The 24,064-nt window shown below is 39.8% G+C and overlaps 1 long non-coding RNA gene across 4 annotated transcripts in view; it reads left to right on the top strand.

Annotated features, from left to right (window-relative positions):
• LOC115351179 overlaps positions 1-13,162 on the top strand; it is a 161,621-nt gene extending 148,459 nt beyond the window's left edge. For all 4 annotated transcript variants that reach the window (XR_005934009.1, XR_005934006.1, XR_005934007.1 and 1 more), the window contains 2 exons: positions 8,558-8,736; positions 10,215-13,162. This is a non-coding gene — a long non-coding RNA (uncharacterized LOC115351179). The remainder of the gene's footprint in view (positions 1-8,557; positions 8,737-10,214) is intronic.
• Positions 13,163-24,064: the final 10,902 nt, after the last annotated feature.

The following is a 24,064-nucleotide window of genomic DNA, read 5'->3' on the forward strand; positions in this document are numbered from 1 at the left end:
AGTCACTGGCCAAAAAAAAAAGGTGTAAATTCTCTCTGTTGTTGCTTTTGACTGATACTGTTACATAGAACTACTACTAAGTTGGCACTTTATTTTGGAAGTTAATTGTGTTTTTTTGAGGAATCGCAACACTTTCTGGCCTGCATTAAATCTCTGTTGTCCTCTGGGTGCATCCTCTCTTCATTAGTGCTTCTTTTAAATTTCAAGGTGCTATATGCTGCCCCTGACACAAATGTGTATCTCCCAGTGGAACTTCCCATGCTGGTAGGGTTGGATAAAAGGCATTGCACAGTCCTTTTGGCCTGATCTACATCTAATAAGGAGAGCAACTGTGGCATTAGGATGCATATCTTAGAAAGTAATTCAGGTGGTACTGGAGTGCTGGAGGTGTTTTTGTTACACAGGGTTGGTTTCAGTACATTATAACAGGAAAAGGCTCTACTTAGTATTCAAGGAGGGATGAACAGATTGAAAGTTATGTTTGGGATGGGCTCTTGTCGCTACTGAAAATAACTGTGGAGTCTCCAGGGAGTCTATTCAGCTCTGCCAAATCTATGTTAAAAGGAAACCACGTCAATTGTACTGAAGAACTTGGATGAGTTTCACAAAACCACTTCAGTGTGACTTAGTGTTTTATCAGTTTTAAAGAGTGCTGTACCTTTTTCAGACAGGATAGAGATATGAAAAGTAAATAAACCATTCTTGTATTCAGGATGAAGAAAAAAAGTGGACGAGGAGGAGCCTGGAAAAACATACTGTAAATGTAGGTTTTACTGCACATAATGGCACGGAGCTCCTATGCTGGGTCTGGGGACCAGCTCTCCACTGTCCTGCTCTGTGGGCTGCAAAGTGGGTGTAAAAGTCTGCTCAGAGTGACTATGTTTCACAGTCTTTGCTCAGATTTAAATACCCATTATGCGAGACAGCAGAGAATCAGACCCAGGTATGGGTTATATGCAGATACTCAGTAGACTCCATTCTAGATGCAGGATGTTTCCCTTCTCACTGCAAACAAGATCTGCAGCCCACTCAGCAGCTGTTCCATTTCATTGTTCCATAGTTTTCTTGGCCAAAATCTTTTTCCTTGTGTCTGAAAGACCACCTTTAAGATTAACTGAAAAATTATTTTCAAGATGTCTTATTTGCCCTTGACAGAAGAACTCTCTATTGGGAGACTGTGTGTCACAAAATGGGAGCTGTGGTTCAGGCTTGATCATGCTGTTCGTAACTTTTCCCTGCATGACTGCACTGTAGCTTGAATTGATCATGGCAAGTAAATTGAAGCTGTTAGTTCATTTAATTGTCAGTTCTGTGTCTGTGCACTAAGTCAGTCAATGATTCTTCTGAAGTGACTAGTACTACATCACATAGCTGCTCACATGGCCATTGGATGTGTATTGATGGCGCTAATGGAGTCACTGAGCCAAGCTCACATCTAGCAATGTCACGGCTCCCCCGATATTGATCGTGATGGTGATTTGTTCTGCAGCAGTGTCCTGAAAGCCCAGGCAGTATCAGAATCCAATGTACTAGTTAGTAGATAGGATAACATAGCCCCAGGGCTGAAGAGACTACATGAAACTTGAAAGAAGACAGTAAAAGCAAACTAATGGTGTTGATGGTGATACAGGATGCACAGGCTAGCTTTACAGTCATTGACATTCAGCATCACTTGGAATACCTTAAAAATAGTGAATGTGGTAATGATTTTTTAAATATTGAACTTGACAACAATATTTTAAATAAAAAGTAACTTTATAATTAACTTTGCTGGCCATTCTGAACCTAGCAAGCATAGATGATTGGTTTTTTTATGGACCAGATGATAGAGGAGTTTTGATGAATGTTTGAAAGACCAGCAGCAATCTTAGAAGTTAGTCTGGGGAAAATTTTAATTTGACCTGAGTGTAGCAATGGTCCTGTTAGATCTGAAAACATCTTGTAGAAAACAGCTGTTAGGTCACTAGTCCACCTCACCATGAAGACAGGCTTTCTCTTAACTGTATTCTGTCTAGAGTTGTGTTTTCATGTTATTTTGAAAGCTAACATTAATTTTACCCTATTTTGCCTTCTTTCCACCTCTGATGCTGCTGTAGATAATCACTCTGCCTCTTGGATGTTTTGCAGCCTATCAGCATTTGTAAACTCACCACTTCTGATCACTGGCAACGTCAGCTGTATCTGAACTGGTGACATAGGGATGAAAAGCTGTGTATTCCATTACTGACCTTTTGAGAAATACATTACCCTTCTCTGCCTCCTTTGCATCTAAAGAAAATTATTTTTCTTTATAGGCTCTTTTTCTTCCAAGATTGCTCTCTCTTTGTCAAGGACTTTCCTTAAAAATGTCTTTGAGACCTATCCTGGGGAGCATAATGATCATCTTCATCAAAGAGCAAGAAAGCAGAACAACCTGTAGCATCAGAGAATTATTCCTCACATGTACAATTGGATAAGATGGGATTGATGCGACATCTGAGAATAACTCATTTCTTTTGGAGCAGAGGCATTTGATTGTTATTTGTGTTGATAACCATTCCATCATTCTAAGAATTTTTCTAGAAAACAGGGTTCTGTGTATAAACGAAAAACTTCACATTTCTAGGGGGGAGGTCAGTGATGATACTTGCTGTTGTACAAATGATCTGGGATGATAACAAGTAGTTTGCAACCACCTGACACTGTGTGACCCAGCCAGAGAAAGGTGCCTGGGGTGTATTGGGGAGAAATGACACAGTTGCATATTTATTGTGCTGAGATCAACTGCAGGGCCACAAACAAGAATTAGTTCTTTCTGAGAATGAAAAAGGAAAAAAAAAAGGTGTATCCCATTGGGCTCCACTGGAGGAACACTTAGCTAATGAAGGTGCTAAGCCTATTGAAACGTTCAGAGTAAGTCCCTTTCCCTATTGCTTACTGTGCTGAAGCAAGACCATTATAGGACTGAAGCAGTGTATCCATGGGAACGTAGAACTCAACTTTAAAATTTAAAGCTCTTAAGAAAGCAACTGCTTTTTTTTTTTTTTTTTTAAATAGTTTTGTAAGTAGTATTTGCAGAACTTTTTAACAAATGGTCTAAAAAATGGTACTTCATTAATGTACCTAAGAAACAATAGGTATGTTATGGTACTTAGGCAGGATGTTACTTTAATGAGTAAATCTGGCTCTCACAAATCAGGATTATTTTGTAAGAATGAGGACTGATAATGTGCATAAGTGTTTTCAAGATCACATTCCACTCTGCGTTGGAAATTTCTCACAGTTAATGGTTCCTCCAGCTAGTCATTTAATGCTAGGAAAGCCCTCCTTATTGATTATTATTGCATATTAATGGATCTATCAGATATTTATTTTGCAAGTTTCTTGGTTAAATTTTCTTTATTGATTTCTCCCAGGGGTAAATGAGCTGCAGAAGTGGAGATATTTAAGTCTAGATATTTAAATGTATTTTCAAAGTATCAGATCTATTACAGGAGCATTTGGGGCAGGCATTTCCATTCTAATAACATAATGGATTGCAAGACTTTTTATTATATAAATGTGAACTCAGAAAACAGTTGGATGGACCATGTCAAGAATACTAGCATGTAAGGAGTCACAGGGGGCAAATTTCCAGTAGAATTCTAGATACCTGTCTTTAGCACTGTCTGTGAAGAAGTCAAAGCTGTGTATGGAAATCAAACTGCACATTTCCAGCTACTGCAGTTGTGTGTGCAAATGGAAATTTAGCAGGCATAAGTTTAGTAGTCCCCTTTAAATTGGTCATGCCAGTATCTAAGAGGTGATTGGATGAGTTTATCAGTGTTCCAGATATAGCTTATAATTGCTGCTTCACATTATAAACAAAGCCATTAACTGAAACACATCTACATTTACTGAAATGAGTTTAATTCATTGAAGACATTGGGGCACTTTTAATGCCCTTTTGCTTTGTGTAAAGACAACAATAAATCTTGCACATTTGCTAATATTTATATCAAGCTTCAAAGTTAACCCAAATGACTACTTTGATGGAGGAGCAGGCTTTATGCTTTCAACTAAAAATCTCTTTTTTTACATACACATTTTTTATTGCAGGTTTATTTTTGATAGGACCTTGTATAAAGACATTGCCTTCAGGAAGAAACATTGGAATTTTAGGGTTGTTTGAAACGAATGTATAAGGGTATGTTATATGTCATGACTATGCTGCCTCACGTGCCATTGAATAAAAAGGACTTGAAATACTGCTGGCCCAAACCTGCAATAAAACTCTCTAATATTTCAGTGGACATGGTTGTGTGTGAAGATACTTCAGAATGAAGCTTATAATCCTGGACCTCTTTTCATGAGAGGCTGAATATATGAAGATACTTCATAAAACAAATCGTAACAGAGGACTTGTAACAGTGCATGGAGTTATATACTTTGCAGGGTTGCTTTTGTGGCAGCACAAGGCTACACAGCAAGATGTAATTTAACCTTATGCATATGTACCAGGATTTGCATAATTGCACTCTACTGCGGTTAAAACCAATGGTAAAACTAACCTGTGGATCAAACAATAAGTGCAATGAGGGAGGAGGTTTGTGCAGTGATTTGGTACCTTGTCCTGCAATAAAATAAAATATCAGATGGACAATATTTGCAGAGTTACCATCTCTTCTCATGGCTCTATCATATTTGGGTAACAAATCCAAGAAATTTAAACTTGGGGTAACAAATATTGGCATTAAAAATTAGGTGTTTGCTTCTCAGTAATTATGAGTCTTTTTTTTTCTCTCACCATAAAGTCTAGTTTTGAACTGCTGGAGAATTAAAACAGTTGTTCAGAACATTTGAATTCACTAAATTCTTTTTTGGAAGCACTTATTGGAATCACTAGTTTTTACACAATCAGTCACTATAAATCCAAAACAGGTTCTAAAAATCAGGCTAGTCATTACCTAGCAAGAACTGTTACAACTGATTATGCCCACAGTACGAACTTGAGAAGCCTACTTTTCATTCAAATACTTTTCTATGAATTTTCAAACAATGGACACAATAATTCAAGGCTTGTTGCCTTCATTTGAAAGTTAATTTGGATGAAAGTAAGGTTTGCATTTAAAGTGCAAAAGCTCTTCCTGCATAAGTGCACGTGTGGACAGTTCTAATTCGGGAATCAAAATGTCTTCTTGTTTCACCTAATCTACTTTGAAAATAGAAGTGTTTAGCTTAATCCTTCATTGAACTGGAACAGGTCCACTTATTCCAGTCCACCTGTGAGTTATGTTGGAAAAGGAGTAGCTTTTCTGAATAACTACTATTCATTTCAGAAATATTTTTCCAACTACTTAGGTCTGAGCCTGATCTCCGTTGACACGCATTGCAGCCTTCCAAATCTCAAGTCTAAATTTTGCAACCATCTCATCAAATAACAGACTCCATTTTAAATGCTCTGAAGACTGGACTCCAAAACTGAATCTAAGCTGTATTGAGTATTTGTGACAGAAATGTAACTTAGATTTTGTGGCTTTTACCAATCTCAAACTACAATTAATTCTTTGTTGTTCTTTAACAGTAAAAATGGCAGTGATGATGGTCATTAATTGAACAAATTAAATCATTAATTTTTTTGGTACAGAGGGAATCAAAGCACTTGCACAAATCCCATCAATCTCAGTTAAATGGTGCCATGACTTAGGAATAATTCCCTGAATCAGGACTTAAGGCTGTCAGCTCTAAGGAGCAAGTCTTGTTATCTCTGACTGTCTGAACTGTGCTTAACCAGCTAGAACTGTTATATGGTTGAGAACTTGAGACACAATTGCAAAATATTATATAAACAACTTTTGGAGACTTCAATAGATTTTGAGAGTTAAAAAAAAAAATCCTTGCACTTAGTCTCTTGGGGGAAGCAAGTCATTATTTTTTATTTTTAATTTTTTTTTCTTAAATGAGAATTTAAGCTCCATATGCAGTTTGTAGAATGGCTGATGTGCATACCTGGGTTACTCCGAAAGTCAAATACTCTGTATATTGGACATTTCAAGCTGCTGTCCTTAAGTTCCAAATCATTAGCTTAGCAAATGGGAGCTTAAATATAAGCATAGTCAATGGGGAGGAAAAAAGTCCGCTGCATAGTATGTTTAGCGATAGAAAAAGCTACAGAATGCGAACATAAATTTTTAATTCAACGTTCCTTAATTTAAAAAAACCACACCACAATCAATCCCCTCCCCCCCCGACAAGCTTGCAAAAACTAGGTCTGAATTCCCAGTGGGAATAATGAGCAACAGCAAGAGTGAATGCTGGGAGAGAAGAATGCAATTGTATTAGGCTCCATCACAATGGGAGGTAAACCCAAATCATTTATAAAAGGTAAATGCTGGCAGAACACAGGGAGCTCAGAGCACCACACTGCAGGTGTGATTTATGAGGCTGGGGACTGGCTATAAATCAAACCCTTTTGTTTTAAATAGTACTGCTTCAACGCAGGAGATCAGTTTACATGTAGAGGAAATGATGAAAAAAATGCAGTACATTGCATCCCAAGAATATTAGAAAATCAGCTTTACAATGCGACTATCAGTACCATGTTCAGACAATGGATATCTGATGCTCAATTTAACGAATGCTCCCACTGCTTGAACAGAGTGCCCTAATCTAGCAACTCAAGTTTGTTTCAAATGTATTAATTATGGGATCTATTTTGTGAGACCAGCTGTTAAAATCATTGCGCTTATGATCAGGAATGCATTGGCTATTCCTGTTAACTAGCTAGAGGTGTCCTTTTATGCCAGCAAAGGCTCTGCCTGTTTCTATGTTATCCGTGTTTTTCCTTAACTATAAAGGTTTATGGGTCTCATTATCTAGTGGCCTTGTCCTGTGGAAATGGGTGGATAAAACAATTAATTCCTAAGGATTCAAATAAATAGTAGGCATCCTGGAAAGTTCTGCACGATTACAGGAAAATACACACCTCTGCCAAAGAAAAGTGCTTTTCTCCCTCTATTGGTTGTATAATTATCAAATGGAAGAGATTTTAAAGGTAACGAGCAAAACGATTTCTTCCGCTCTGCTTTACAGATCTGCCAGGGCTTATCTTGGCTGCATATTTTGCATTCATTTTGCATGCATACCACTAGAGCAAACTATATGCCTGAAACCATGCTGTGTCCTGCAACGTGGGCCAGAGAAGCACTTAAAAAAGCTGAGAGGACAAAAGGCCTACATAAAGGGAGGTACAGCAGTTATATCAGTGTTCAAAGAAATTTATAATGAAACAAAAGCTGAGTGCATTGCACTTGTGTGTATCCTAGTCATTTGATGTAATGGTCTTACATCAGTAATGATTTAGCTATGTGAATGTAAGAAGTTGCCTTTAATTCACTGATAAGCAGAGTGCCTTTATGTCAGCAAGGAGCCAAGAGACATCTTGTATTGCAGTGCCTTATTACTTTCCAAGAGTCCAAAATGCAAACACTACAGAAACACATGAGCACAACTTCCAGGATCTTTCTGAGGCTCTGATATTGATATAGCCAGCATCAGCTATTGCTGGAGGTGTTAATATCAATTGCTAGTGTGAGGAAAGTATCATTTCACTGAAATAATTGATTTTTTTTTTCTTACTTATTATTATAAAAACACATCTAGTGCCATAAATTTATGGGGCTCTCTATAAATGTAAAGACATATTCCCTGCTCAGTAGAGCTTGCAGTCTAAATTAGACCAATATATGAAAAGGATATATTGATGGTGAACAGAGAGAAGAAAGAAGTGACTGAAATTGCTTTTACCAATTTCTTGAATCTGACCAGGTTTCCACCTGATAATGGGCCAGACTTTTAAAAGTATTTGGGGTTCTGTTTTCCAAATATTAGAGTGCTTAAGTGTCTTGAAGTATACAGTCATTTTACACGTAAAATCTAATGCACCTCAAAAAGCACATTATGTGGGAGAGGAGCAAAGATGGCTTTGTGCCTTATGAATCTTATGTTGTTGTGGACACTAGTCAATTTAGATAGATAGCCTTGAAAGGGTCTGCCCAAGTCATGTAGTCCTCTCAGGCTGAAGTGCCATCTGTAATCTTTATAACACTTTGTTTTAACTGGATTCCTGAAAACTCTTTCCATCTTAGGGTTTTTTTTCTAGGCCAGCATCTTGTCTCCTTTCTTTGTCTATTGTGCCCTGTGAGAGAAATACTTTTGTGGGCCAGAAGTAGTGTTTTAAAACCCATTTTTGCAAACTCTTCTGCCTTTTACACAAATAAAGATGTCACTCAAGGGATCTTGTTGCAACAGTCGAGGAAAAACATAATTAAAGCTAATTTAAACATTGAATTTCTTTGCCATCATAAAGGTTAAATACACGGGAAGGCAAAAGAACATTTATATAGCAGAAGCAATAATGAAGGGTTTACATCTGCAGCCTCCATGAACAGTGGAGGTTGTGGCTTTTCCTATGTACAGTCATCAGGAATAGCTGGTAATTACCAAGTTCAAAGCCTATTGTCTCCTCCAAAAAGCCGACTTGGTTTTTTGGGGTTGTTTCAGAATGACGTGACGTCTGATGGCTCTATTCCTTTTATAGGTCTTCTTGATACGCATCGAATCCTGACCTGGGCTGGAAAGTAATTTTTGTGAACATATTTACAGAATGATGTGTAACAGATCTAGCGAAGGCTGAAGGCTGGTAATAGTGACTGATGTAGTACCACAGAGAAAAGAAACCTGAACACTGCTCTCCGAGGAGGCCGAGCGAGGAGTGAGGTAATAACGGGTTTCACCGCTCAGTCGGGGTTGACAGGAGAGGTGATTTTGGTCCTCAAACTGTGCTCGGAGGACAGGAGGCAGCGTGTATTTTACATGTATGCGGTAGGTGATAGGACAGACTTGTTCAGTGATCTAGGAGGCTTTGTGCTACAAACAAAGGTCTCCTGCAAAGCTGATGAATATTTTTTCCGATTGCACGGCTGATATGTTGAATGCCTCCCTGCAAATCTTGAATCCAGCCTTGCCATGGTTTGCTCACTCGTTAAGCCAATGGTATTGCACCGAGGTAAAATCACAGGAGAATTTTTGTATTCTGTAGCTGACAAAGGGAATGTCCTGAATTTATTCTAATGGCATGGTTTTACTTTCAGGTAGGTGTTGGCATGCGCAAACCATTTCAAAATGTCTGCTGCAATGACTGCAAGCATGAAATGGTCCATAGGAGCTTACATACGCAAGCACACTGTCTGTGGGCAGGGTGTATAAAGAGGGTGATTCATGAACTTTGCTTCTTAAACCATAACCTTCCACATAGGAAGCTCAAGTAGGTCACATACTGAGGGGAGCCGGGAAACACACATATGTGTGTGATGCAAATCTGATAGCCTGTCTAGTAACCAGGAGTGGCCAACAGACGTGCATCCCAGTTTGTCAGATGTGTTTATACATTTTCTGAGATGTTACAGATATAAAGTGTATATCAGAGCTTAGAATCTGACCTTAAAAAGTAGATGTCTTCTAAGATTGTATTCAACTTCCTTGTGATAAGAATTAGCTTTCCAACTTAATCAGCATTTGCGACTTGATTCAGCAGAGCACTGAAGATGCACTTATGGCAATCTCCATTCAGCAAAATTTTTAACCTTAAATGCGTGCTCCAAGAACAGAGCTTAAAATTAAGTGTGGGTTTACATGCTTCACAAAACTGGGTTTTGACTTTGAGCCTCTGAATGGGAAAATTAGTCATGAATGTTTGGTTCATAGTGTCAGATTTCTCCCTTTTTACTCAGGAGGGGACTGGCACAGGAGGTGTCACTGGAAACCACAACTACTGGTGAACAGTTAGCAGGAGATTTTAGAACCCCCTTTAAAATAACAGCTAAACATGTGAGTAGGTATAAAATAAGCAGAAGGAGGTTTTTTAACATTTGGATATTAAAAAAAGAAAAATTTTTGGAAGACTGACATTTCAATTTCAAAATTAAGTAAAAAATTTGTAATTCAGAAAAAGTTTGCAGTCATCTGTAACCCTCAGGGTCCATATGCCTGCAGGCAGACATTCTCTTTCTAAGTCACTTTTCCAAGGTCCTGGGTTTGTAAACATGTAAAATAAATGAACAAATAAATACACACGCGTTTTGACATGCTCCACCATTCCTCTGATATTGCCCTGTAGGATACAATAAAGACATGAGGAATCAGAATAAAGGGATCAGAAATATCAGGGATAAAGACTTTCTTTTATTCCTTGTCAGAAATAAAGATGTAAGAATCAGTGCTTTGGAGGATGCCCTGTTACTAGACGCTAATGCATGTGAGGAATGCTATCTTCAGCTGCACTGCTAGCGGAGTTCTGCAAAGTCCACTCCACGAAGACATTTGTAGTCTGAACATGGGACCTCTTTTGCTTCAACGCGCCACTGGCAGCAGCAGTATCTCGCTTCCTCCTCTGCTGTCTGCAGACCAGAAACATCGCTATCTCCCAGCCACGGCAAACCGAAGAACCCAATCATCCTTATCTGCTCTCAAAAATGCACCGTGAGGAATGTCCCAGAAATGGTAACTTCCTGATGGGACTCACATGCTCCATCCTAATGTCTGTGGATGGCTCCTGAATTTTTAAGCATTGATATGCTTTTTTTAGCATTGATATGAAAGATGTTCCCTTACAAAAGGAGTTCATTAGTTGAGCAGTGCTCTTTCACGGCATTGTAGGAATCAGTGCTCCAGATAAGAGCACTTTCTGGTCTGGTGCCTATCTTCAGATTTGCCAAGGGGGGCAACACTGTATGGCAATGGGAAGATTCTTTAAAAGCCCTGATTAGGCATTAATGCAGGTGCTAATTTCTGCCTTTAATGTACCTCTGATAAATTATTATCATAGTCCAGTGATTTGTAAGGTTTGAGGTAGGCTGTCTGGTGAGGGATGGATGATTCCACTGGACAGTCCGCCTCAAACCTTATAAATTGCTGGAAGTAGGGTTTTGGAGCAGGAGCCTGGATTTATTCATAATTGTGTATTTATGTATATATGTTTTTGGTTTAATAGGTGCGAAGAGTATAAAACAGGGTAAGCAAACTATTGCTTCAAAGGGAAATGTTTAAAAAAAGTTTGAGAACACCCGTTCTAATTATTGTATATGACATTAATTTTAATTTCCAATTAAACTCTGAGCTAGAGAATATCTTCTTACACACATGACTTCTGCTGGTCTCCTGCACGTTATGGGAAAGAGCATGTTTTGCTATTTTAAAATTATGTATTTAATGTCCTTGTAAAGTTTCATTTCTCTCTCTTTAGTTCCAACCCAGGTAAGAATTTCTTTTTTAAACCTCATAAATTAGGGAAATTTCCTATTAATTCATCTGGCATATCCTTTGCTAGCAATGTTAGATTTTTTTTTCTGTATGTATTGTATAATTGGTAGTTGACCCCACTTAGTTCTAACTGTCAGAAGAAGCAGAAACCCCTCCAGTTTCCAGAACCTGCTCCACAACTTTGCAGACTGTGTGTATTCCAGTCACAGTCTCTATCTGTACAAAATTTGGAATAAATGTATTGAAGTCAACAAAGCTGTTTTAGTTTAACATAATGTAATAATAGACTTTGTCCTCGAACTCCATCTATCATTCCAGCACTCGTTAGGCATTCTGGTTTTGTTCTTAGTAGGAGCCATCATAAAGAAATTGATTTCCCTCTGCTCCCTCATCCAATTTTTTGCAGGAGAACTCCATGTTCATTTGCCCATTACGCAGCATTTTGTGGGGTGAGAAGGAAATAAGCCAAAAGAAATCATCAGAAGAAGTAGTTATCATGTTGGATGAGAGACTGTTCTCGTTTATTTTTGGCATAAATGCAGAACAGTTCCACTTCTCCCTGAGGAATTTATTTGCATTTAGTTGGGTGAGACAAACTCCAGATTGTACTCTGAACCCCAAAACTCACCTTCTCTACCCGTTTGCTGCACTGAGTTATGAAAGAGACTTCTTATGATCTTGTAGCCTACGTGTTATGATTTCCATTACCTCTGCTGTTCCTCCCCCTCCTTCATTGCTAGTTGTGTAGCCCAAGTTGGGCAGCCAAGTAACGTGTCCTCCATGGCTGTTAAAATTACACTATAAATAGGCTGGGAAGCAATATAGTTGGAGCAAAGCAACCGGCACAGTCCTCTTTCCTCTCCCCAGTGGCAAAGTTGCTCATGACCACAACGGACCAGGTCTCTGTTATCCGGAGAGTGTAACCATGGGGTTGCTTCTGCATCTGGGTCCTTCACAGGGTTGCACAAATCATGGTGCGTTTCAGTAAGGATGCCACCATCAGTGTGCTGAACGTCATACAACGGCAATGACAGAAAACAAGAGTCCTCTCCTCCCGCACTGCTCCGTGCTGTGAACAAAACAGCGTTCTCGGTGGAGCCAAACTGAAAACTTTCTGCACAGTTGGCTCAGTTAGAAATTTGCCGTGAGGAGTGCATTAGCTGGTAAATCTGTAAGCTGTGAATTGCACAGAGACTTGACACGACAGTAGATTAAGTGATCCAGTAGAGGTTTTGCTTTACCTTTATGCCACTCATTGGCTTCCTGTTTAGCTGCATCACATGAAATCTTCCCCGCCTCACCTTCAGGGCCTTACAGATGTTGCCCTCACTGCCATGTCACCTTCCTGTACTAGTTTACCAGCTTCATATCTGTCCCCTGCCTAGAACTTTGTGCTTTCTGTCATGTATTTTCTATCCCTGGCACAATTTTTCCCCAGAAAATGGACCTGCTTCTGTATGTCAGTAATTCTTTGCCCACCTACCATCCCTTTCTCGCCTTCTCCATCTAGCATCATTAGGTCTTTCAGTAGTGAAATAGCTTGTTTTGGTTTGTTGTGGATGCTGTATATTTATACACGTTGGATGGGCTAAGATCAGTACTATTCTTGTGGCATTGCATTTTTGAAAGCTATTTGTACAGGATCCCTGTAGACCATAATAAAAAACGTCTCAATATATCTTAATTTCAATGATGTGAGGACAGTGGCTGAGACCAGTACTTCATGGCATGATCCACGGCTAAAGTAATTACAGCAGTCCCTTGCAGCTAAACATGTAGATATTGTAGATGAAATGTTTATGCATTTGTGTGATTCTGGGGAAAAAAAAAAAATTCTGTTTGGAAATTCTGAATAATGGTTTTGATTAAATTAATATTGCAGAGACTTTCTCTTTGGAATGATGATTTGTCGGCAGCTTAGAACGAATCAGGTAAGAATTTTATACAAATACCAAACTGTTATTTAAAATGTGTCACAGCATTGGTAGGGCACCGCTGAGCTGGTGCTAAACTCAGCTTTCAAGTTTGTGGTGAACTCCCAAGCTCCATTTTGACTGGCTGGTTTGAAACATGGTCTCTTCTTTTGGCTTCTCTGGCAGTTTTCCAATAAACAGTCTGTCAGCCTGTTATGCTTTCACAGCTGTATTAGCCTCTTTGGCCTCCCCACCAAGCTCCTGACTAATGTCAGCTCGTCTTTGCTGAGGACGTCGGTCCTACTGGAAAAGTGAGTTTACAATTTATTCTTCGGCGATGTGACAGCTGATAGCAAACAGACAAACACTCTTTACACTCTTTGCACACCAGTCACTTTTCTACTGAAATAGCACAAGAAATAACACGTGTACACACATACATGTATGCGTATATATATGTATGCATGCATATTTATGAACACAAAAACGTGTATTTATGTACAAAAACGTGTATGTGTATCTTTCTAAAAAGAAGAAAGAATATATATGCTCATTGCCTTTTCTTTCTTCTTTTTCCCTACTGCTCCCAGGAGCTGTCTGTGTCAGGGTCTTCCACGCAGTCCCCAGTCCTCATGTCGTGCACAGCTCTTCCTCTGAATCATGTCATTTGGTTCCTACTTTCTTACTTGGCCCACTGCCTTCTCTATCTCTTTGTCTCCATTTCTTTCTTGCTTAGCTTGCCCTCCCCAGCTTCTTAATCTGTGAGATTTTATCAAGGCAAAGTATGTGCTTCTGTAGGGTCATATCAATGCTTCATTTCATGCTTCTGCCTTTAGGAAAATTCCCAGGCTCTAGCTCCAGCAGTCAGTACAGACAATCTCCCTTTTCCTAGATGTTAGCCTTCTCATTGCCCTGCCCTGGTGCCCAGACAATATCACTTACAAAAGACTTTTTCAAAGACAGATTTTTTTGGCCCCGCTTCCCTGCTTATTAGTACAAACTGTATTGAACCAAGGTACAGTGAAGGCAGCCGGACATAAAAGTACAAGTGATTCCTACACTGAAACTAGGATTTTGTAAGGTGTGTAGATGTGTCCTGGATGACTCCTAAAAGGTTTTGGAAAAAAGACTGACCTATGGGGAATACAAGGCCCCAAACTAAATTAGTAACTCAGAAAAAGATATTGAGCTCTCAAGTTGCAAAAAAACCCCCTCTTAAACAATGCAGCATAGGGACAGTTTTCACTTTCATGCAGTAAACAGGAGTTTCAGGAGTAACTCAGTTTCAAATGAGCCGTATTTGACAGGCAAACTCAGAGTGAAACCTGAGTGGAGTGTTTGTGAATGCAGTTGGGCTGAAACTGAAGAAAAGCTTTCCATGAATCGCTATAAACAGAAACCACTGTGTTAACCTAGATGGGTGCTCTACTTCCCGGCTGAGGTACCTCCTTCTGCTCGCTCCCTATGGACTAGTATGAAGCCATAAGAGATGACCTTAAGTAAAGGTCTCTGCCCCAGATACAATGCTGGGAAGGAACTACTATTCAAGCACAAACCACTCTTTGCTCCTCTCCTGTGCGGGATGGAAGACAATGGACGTCTAAACCCTTCTGAGCTGTGTCCGTTCTTCCTTCTGCCAGCTGCTCTTGCCATAATCTTCTCCCCATCCTGCTGATGCTATTGGGGTGTCCAGCCTCTCTGGGCAGCACTTTTCCATGCAAGCCATGGGTTGCAGTCCTCATATCTTCGGTGCCTACATTTCCAGGGGGCTGCCTGGGTGGTACCTTTTCAAGGGCATTTCAGTCTCATTTAATTTTTTGACATCTTTTATAGAAAAATAGAAAGGTTACAAAGGGCCTCCCCCCCACCCCACCCTGTTTCTTGTAGTCTATAGACATTGCCCAAAGTATAGCCAATGTCGGGTTGAAAAGTAAGGGTTTTTTAACAATACACAAAAGCCTCACACCATGTTTATTGCCACTGTGCTAAGGAAAATGTTATATTTAGTGCTGCAAGTTTATGACACAGCAAAGGATCTTTTTTCTAAACTTATGGCAAGTCTTTATTTTTAGATCACTTTCCAAAGCTGTAGAAATATTAGATAGCTAAATATATGTTTAATATTTTCTGTTGTTAGATTGTAATTCTTTCTGATAGAGAATTTAGCTATTTTTCTTCATGAAACTTGGGGAACTTTTAGACCTTCCAAGTGATTTCACTATTAATTTTAGTCTGAGCAGAGCCAAATATACGTCAGTAGTTCTGATTTGTACTAGTTGTTGCACACCGGCATCAGTGCTGACTGAATAAAATGGAAAAAGCACAAAGACTGAAGTCAGTGCTAAGATGTGTGGCAGCTTTATTGCTGACCCTCTTTCCCCCATCAAATCCCATCTGTCTGTATTGGAAGTCGGCTGTCCAGCCTGCTGTTGGTCAAGCCGCACCCAGGTGCTGTTGGAGAAATTGATTTTAAAATTGTGGGTGTCTCCATGCAACTGACAGCACCAACCTGCCACAAAGAGAGAAACTGGGACAAAAGCAAGGTAAAGTCAAAGAACACTAATTTCCACAGAACTGGACTCCACTTCAGTTCCTTCACCATCTTTGTGGCTCTTTGCTGGACTTGCACCAGTATATCTGTGTCCCTTGAACTGGGGAACGCAGGACTAGGCCCAGCACACCAGATGTTTCTCACCAGTGCTGAGCAGAGAAGGACCATCTCCCTTGGCCTGCTGGCAAAGCTCTTCCTAATGCAGCCATAGAGGCTGTTCACCTTCTTTGCTGCAAGGGCACATTGCTGGTGTGTGTTCAACTTGCTGTCCTCCAGGGACCTCAAGGTGTTTTTCTGCAAAGCTGCTTTCCATCTGGTCAGCCCCCAGCATATACTGGTGCATGGGGTTGTTCCTCCCCAGCGGCAGGGCTCGGCATTTCCCTTTGTTGAACTTCATGACTTTCCTGCTGGCCCGTTTCTCCAGCCTGTCGAGGTCCCTCTGGATGGCAGCACAAGCGTCTGGTACACCAACCACTCCTCCCAGCTTTGTACCGTCTGCAGACTTGCCGAGGGTGCACCCTGTCCCCGTCATGCGGGCCCTTGAGGAAGAGGTTAAACAGTACTGGCCGCGGTATCAACTCCCATGGTACTCCACTACTGACTGATCTCCAGCTGGACTTCATGCCACTGATCACAACCCTTTGAGCCCAACAGTGCAGCCAGTTTTCAGTCCACCTCACTGTCTGTTTATCTAGTCTGTACTTCATCAGTTTGTCTATGAGGCTGTTACAAGAGACAGTACTGAAAACCATGCTAAAATCAAGATATAGTCTTACTAAGGTCAAGACTTTCAGGTCTGATCCTGCCAGGTCAGACCTTTTCTTTTCTGAGTTATACCGCTGTTGAGGTCTTTTGTCCTGGATGAGTTGCTAAGTCTCTTTCTGTGCCATGGTTTGTGAGGCTGGACCTGAGGTTTACAGTTATATAGAAAGAAGGGAGGAATGATCTTTCAGAGGAAGTATTTTAATACTGTCAAGTATGAGCAGTTTATATAATAAGATTCAGAAGTGAGAGTTAGGCATGGACCATTGATACCAAATATTTAAAATATAAAAATAAAACAAAAGTATTTATGAAAACAGAGCAGTTTGTAAAAGCTTTTGAATTTTATTGAACTTAGCATCCACAAATGTTTAACATGTACAGTTTACCTTTAAGAGGAAAGGCTCTGCAGTGGGCATTTAGCTAGATTTGTACACCTACACACTGCAGATGGTTTAGTTTTATAAGAGATGAAACTGCATTTGGTGGAACTGATTAAATATAAAAACACCACCATCTGCCATTTATTCTAATATAAAATGGTTTGGGCAGATGCTGACATCTTTTGAGATGATTGATTCATCTCTGACAAGTGAAGATTCTCAGAGGGTTCCAGCTGCCCACTGCTCACACAATACCCGCGTACGAGAGCAAGCGCCAATCACCGCACTGTGATTTGGATGTAGCAGGTGAACGAAGGGCACTTTAATAACCAGCAGCCTGGAATTCCTAACTACATCAGTGGTGGGGTTTTTTTTCTCCCCCCCCCCCGGCCCACATTAAACTGTGAGAATATTTTATGCACATGGTATACTGTATTGGAGCACAGCTACCCTAGCACGACAATAACTGGAAGAGTGTCAATTTCTGGCACAAATAGCTCTCTTTCATTTTTCAGAGTGGAAAACCATCAGATATTCTCCACATATGCTATTCATTTTAAAATTATTTTTTGCTAAGTGTCCATCAGGATTACATTTAAACTTCCTGGAGTATTATTTATTGAGTATGACACCAAATGCTTTGTAATAACTTAAATAACAGATGTCTATCTTGTTTTATTTGATAACATTGTCACACTCTCTACTGTGGTATGCTTTAGGGTAGCTTGCTGTAGCATCATCTTTTTTAAAGGTTTTGCTCAAACTTTTTAGAACATGCCTGATAAGTTATGGAAGAATGCATTTAAAAATACTTGGGGCCAGATTGTGACATCCATACCCACACTGAATAGCTGTTTGCACCAGCAGTAAGTCCTACTGCAGACAGACCATTTCTTACGAAAAAAGGTCCTGACCCAAAGCTAGTTTTGTGGTAACTGCAGTGGACCTTTGGTCCATCTCCAAGTGGGAGAAAGTGTGATATAATTAGACCATCATGCAGTAAGGAAGCAGATCAAGTCAGTCCTAACGTTGCAAGTATATAAACTGCAGGACTTCTTCAGAATATCTTGAAATAGGATGCTCTTTTTGTACAGGTAAAATGTAATCTCTGATTGTGTCCCCCACTCAAAAGTATCACTTTGAACAGCTTCTTCACTATAAAAAATTAGTTAAAAAAGGAAAAGGGTCTGTTTATATGAAATGGCATGAAAATGTGACAGTTTAGTGTTGTGCTGGCAGAGGAGCGTATGGTATGTATACAGAAGTTTGGTCAGAGGGATACTGAATGATTTTATTGTCATTTGCTGGTGAACGTATCTGGAGTAATTCCAACAAAGTCTGGAATAACCCTATTGTACATGGAAGAAGCTGGTGCTATAATATGGGTAAGAAAACACTCTGTGGGGCATTTTTAAGCTGTTGAGAGAAGCTAAAAGCTATGTAAAAAAGGATGAGTTCTTATCATTCATACAGCGTATTTTCTGCTCACCTGTTGCTGAAGGCAAGGCTATAGATAGTGTTATTTCATTGTTTTAAAAAGTAAGGGGTAAAATTAAGTCAGCCAGATCCTTATCTGGCATAAATTGGGGTTTGAAGTCAGTGAAGCTAATCGTATTTTTATCAGTCATACATCTGGGCCAGAGGATTCAGAAACGATTTTTCTTACGCTTCTCCTCATATTAACCCCTTCTTTACTTGTGATGTTTCCTTCAATCAAAACTTAAGATTCTTCACATTTACCTCATCTCCTTTTTCCCCAAGTGCTTTTTTCCGCAGGAAGAGGCAATCTGACATCTTGCCTGAGAACAACCTTACTGGCCCTTCCTGGATAGTGGTTTGTAGAAGGCACGGATGAATGCTTCCCCCTGTGAAGGGAGGACTCTCCCATCAGAGAGAGTGACTGTGTTATTTCACCTAATGATCTGGGAGGCTGGATGCTTGGAATTGCCTCTGAGGTTGGGTTTACTGCTGTGAAAGAGCAATGTTATGTTAAACTCAAAAAGCAACACCTTAATTTGAATGTTCAAAAGGTTTGATTTTAAACAATGAAAGAGAATCTGGAAAGTAAGTGTGTTTTGGAAGTGGAAAGAAAAATCAGAATCCTAATGAATATACAATACTTTTAATATATGGAATGCATATCTGACTTTGGGGAAAAGACTTTTTCTCCATTTTGGCTCTTATTTCTTCTGACATAGAAACATAATACAAACCTAAAGTGTCTAATCCAAGAAACAGCCACCAGAACCTTTGTAATGCAAATGATCTGACTGTTCTATAGTGTCTTTCTTCCAGAAGGGTCCCAAAGTGCTATACAAATTACATGTGGCTACATGAATCAGTTCCCACACCACTGAATTACAGGGAGCTCTGGGGAGCAGAACATCTTTCTACCAGTGCACAGCAGCATTACCCAGCATTTTGGGATGGCAAGCAGAAAATACAAAGGAGGCAAAATAACAAAATAAGAAAAGATGTAGCAGATTGAAATTAAGATTCAAAGAGGACTGAGGAAAACGATAAAATCAGCTCCGCGTTTTTCTTTGATGGTGTCATCAGAGCTGGTGATGCATATTGTTATTGATAGCTATAGCTGGCCTTCACAATATTTGTCAATAGGGTTCCCAGGACTTGGGCAAGGGTATCCGGGCGGGAAACAGCACTGCTCTGTGTTTCTGGCTCACGGACCATTCCTCTCTGCAGCCCTTCCTCCTGTGTGCCCAAGCGTCCGCAAAGAGGACCCCTGGTAGAAAGGTGCCGGGTTACCTATAACCTGTCCACACGCGATTCTTGCGGGGAACGCTCGTGGTTTGCCTGAAACGGGTGAGTGTGGCTCCTGTGCCACCTACCCCGCTCCCACCCGGCCCAGCGTCAGGCGACAAGGTTGACTCGTGGAGCTAGAGCCAGGCTCAAACCTCACCGCTGCCCTTAGCGGGCATGCTCTCCTGGCTGCCACTGCTCCGGCCAGAGCCCCCCGGAGCAGAGAGGAGGAGGGACCAAAATAAGGGGGGGAGGGAGGAAAAGCAGAGAGTTTCCCACAAAAACAGTTCAACAAAAATCAACAGGCCTCCCCAATCCTATTTTTTCATTTCTTTAAACAAAATGTTTTGGGTTTCTCATAAAAGTTTAGAAATGGATACCCTTTTCTTTCCCTTCAGGCTCTTAGGATTGAAAGTTGAAACATGAAAAAATTCCTTGCTCCACCTGGTTTCACGTCAGGTGAAAATTTTGTCTGACAAAGCTAAAACTTGCCACAGATCTGAGTTTTGAGACTGGGCTTTTATGTGATAAGCACTCAAGTATTGTCATTGCAACTGTTGTTTCCCACCTAAATTCTGTTAAATTGCCATTTTTATGTTGAAAAGAGATTTGTTCTTTTTTCAGTGGGTAGCTTGCAATTCACTGTTGTAAGAAATTGTGTTGGGCTGATCATTTCCAGAGTCTGCCTGAATGCGGTGATGGTGACAGTGCTGCTACTTTGTGTGTAATAGTTCCTTCACTTGTGGGACACACACTAGGTAATTAAAAAAGTCTGTAAACAAAAGCTGAGGTGCAGCTTTTCAGCAGAGTGATGCAGAGTGACATTGTGGTAGATGATTAGTCTTCTTGGGAGCAAAATCAATGAAAGCAGCAGTAGTCAGATGTCTTCTGGCATAATTTTTCCTGTGTGCAGGTGAAGTGTTTTACAGGAGTCTTAGGAGCTGTCGTTATTGTCACAATTTTCTACCGGCTCTACAGTCAACATTTACAAAAGTGTCCAACAGATTTGAGTGCGCTCCTGTGGATAAAACCTGCGTATGGGATTTAGGCAGGTAGGAAAAATGGAAAGGGGCAAAAATCTCCTAGTTGTCTCCCCACAAACTCTCATTGAAACTTCCCAGGTTTCTTCTCTCATTGCTGCCCACTCCTTCCTTCCCTCTCAGTGCTGCTTATCTGGGGGAAGAATCATGGCTGGAATTTATAAATGCTTCTCTGTTGTGCAAAAGAACTTTGATAGCATGAAATGAATAGCAGGTAACATAATAAGAAAAAGTATCTGGCTACGGCTTTGGAAATGTAAATTCTTTTATCAGTCGCTGTGCTAATTGGAATTGCTGTTTGTTGTTTCACATTTAGTGGATTTCATTATATTTTCTTTGGTAATTAGATATTGTAACTATAAATTAAAAATACCAGACCAAAAAAACCCCAATCCACCCAACCCCAAACCACCAACAAAAAAACCTTCATTAAGATGCAGTCAAAGTTGTATATAGATACGACTTTAATTAAAATAATATTGTTAGAATGTACGGTTAAGGAAAACAAAGCAAACAAATGAACCACAAAAATTTGAAACTTGGAGAAGAGGACCTGATCCAGTCCTTCCCAGTCGCTGCAAAGGGGCTTGCAATCTGCACTGTGCTTTGGAGCGAGTCCACATCCGAGTGAGAGCTTGAACTGGGGGGCAGGTCCGGGAGGAGGCGGAGGTTTTTGCCCCGCTCCTTCAGTCTCCTGGTGGTGCCTCTTTCGGACGCTTTTCCTCCTACGCTGTATTCAGCTCCAGCAGCTGCCAGCTCCCAGCCTGGTGGGGGCTACCAAATACTCCCTGCCTTGTTTGGATACAATAGAGGAGGTGTCAGAAGAGGATTTTTGCATCATTTGTCATACGTCCGTATGGAGAAATCCTCCCCAAAACGATGTTGTTGCAGCCGGGTGGAGAAAGCACTCTGTAGACCTGAGGAGTTTTGAAATGGGAGGTCTTGTGAATTTTTCATGCTTTGTGGATTTTTAAAAATATATGTGATGGTAAAAATATGAAGAAAAATTTCTTAAAAATACCTGTGTTCCTCTGAATTATTTCTTAAGGGAAAAATGAGTAAGATGTGTCACGCCCCTGTGCAGATAGCAAAGAGGAGGTCACAGACCTGCTGCTTTGCACTTTCATTGATACTGTAGAGCTAAGAGCTATCCCAAAATGTATTTTGGAAGACAAATGAGCCTTTCTGCATTTGCAGCTTCACTTTTAGAGCTGAGCTCAGACATGGCAGAAGGGAAACTATTGTACAAAATGTTCATTCTTTCTGAGGCTGATTTCTATCTTATTAGCCCAAGGAAAGGACAAGCCAATAAGAAAGCATCTTAGACAGATTTGGGTCCAAACTTGTTAGCAAAATTAACCTTTGCTCTGGAAGCTAAGCCTGGCAGATAGAGGCAGCAGCGCCTGAGAGATTACGAGGTCTAGAGACCAGTGCATGAAGACATATTGTCTTTGATCATGAGGAAAAAATCTCATTCCTCACTCACTCATTTACTTCTTTGTCCTGTGTGAACTCCCACATTTATTAAGCTTTCAAACCAAGCTTTTTTTGAGATTAGTTGCCTTGTACTGAAAACATTAGATAAAGGTGAAATATACCAAATTCCAAATGAATCAAAAGGAATGGCATTTTTCTCCAGCTGAAGGTCAGCGTGAACACTGAACGCATTGCCATGCTCCCAGAATTGGCTTCTTAATTTCAAGTGTCTCCCTGCAACTCAACCTCCTCCCTTTTGTATCACCCCTTCTATTAGTTTAGTAATATGCTGTCATCCTGATTTTTCTTAATTTCGCTTGTGATATTACTTCTCCTTTTCCTCCTCCTATGGGAACAGATTTCTTCTGCCATATGCCCATTTAAACCTAATTGTAGTATCTGAACATCTTGTGCGCTTAGCCACAGCATCCCTTGGGGTTCAATTGAGGCAGAGTATGTATGTGACCTTTAAAGCCATGTCAATGTGAGACTCTCTCAGCACATGGGTCTTTAAAGCCTGGATGTCTATGCTTCATGCTAACAAATTTGACCAGCCTGCCTTTTTATGAGGATATCATCATTTTGGGCAAATTCCAGGTTCCATATATTAAATCGGCATGTAGAGCACTTCTAAAATCTCAATTTCCCAAAGATCAAGTTCCAGAAGATTAAAGATGTAAAAAATCAAAGCAGTTGTTATTTTATTTATTTATTCCAGCAAATTTGTAGTAGTAACTACTTGAACATGACTAATTGGCAATTTGTAAAATGGACTGTTCTCAGTAGCAAAGTTTTAAGTACATCAATGCTGTAACTGTTTCCTTATTATGACAGTTCTTAAAAAGTGTGACAAGGTTGTTATAGGAAACAGTGAAAATTCCCTAAACTGCTGGGGATTATAGATTTTGTATTTGTAACCTAAATAGTCTTTATTTTCACGCTTTTTTGCATACACCAGAAATATGATTGTGCTGGGTAAACAGTGAGTTGCCCCTAATAGTCCTGCCATGATAATGCTATACTGTGCTGAAGTCTCATAAAATCTCTTTGGCTCAACGAAAGCCTTTTCACAAACATCCTCAATTTGGATCTTTGTGTCATGCCACGGCATTGTTGCTGGACTTTTGCTTTCCCAGAGCCTCTATGGCAGTTCAGCACATAAATTGTCCAAATTTCAGTGCATCACTAATGTAGAAATGCTTAAATGTCAAAACTCAGGTGTGTTTCAATACATACAAACCAAAACATTATAGCACTTACATTACAAGGATTTATAAGACACCAATATTTGGAGTCTTGCGGGTATTTTATAATGCAGCTGACTGGAGAGACTGAGAGAAAGCAACAATTGATTTGTACTCTGAAGTAGAAAAGAATGTTACATTTTAGTTAAAATTGACAGTATGTTCTAGTAACATAAGCATAACATACATTATACATGTATTGAAATTAACCCTACAACAAGTATGTAATACAGGAAATTTAGGGCTAAAATGACACATCTATGAAATAAAAACATTTTAGGTTATGAAAATACACAATTATGACATGCATCCAAAGAATATTAACTTTGCTCAGTAGTGCTATATATCACGCAATGGGCTTTTGACTGTTAGGCATTTTAGTTCACCAATTAAAATTAGGCATTTTAATATTCGTCTTCCAGCTTAGCTTGGTTAGTTGCTTTATAAAAAATAGATACATGAACGTTTTGTTAATTTCTAATCCATCTAATGTCATTAAATGAGAATTCCTTATCCAAAAGCCCTCAGCTTTGAAAGATTTCTAAATATAGAATTGGTCCCAAATCTAAGTTTTGTAGAGTCAATTGTTTTCTGCTGAGAATGTAGTAAAGGAGAAATGAATAGCATTTAAACAGAGGACAAAACCAGCAGCTGGAGT

The sequence above is a fragment of the Aquila chrysaetos genome, chromosome 15, assembly GCF_900496995.4.
Source record: "Aquila chrysaetos chrysaetos chromosome 15, bAquChr1.4, whole genome shotgun sequence".
In the NCBI taxonomy this organism is placed as follows: domain Eukaryota; kingdom Metazoa; phylum Chordata; class Aves; order Accipitriformes; family Accipitridae; genus Aquila; species Aquila chrysaetos.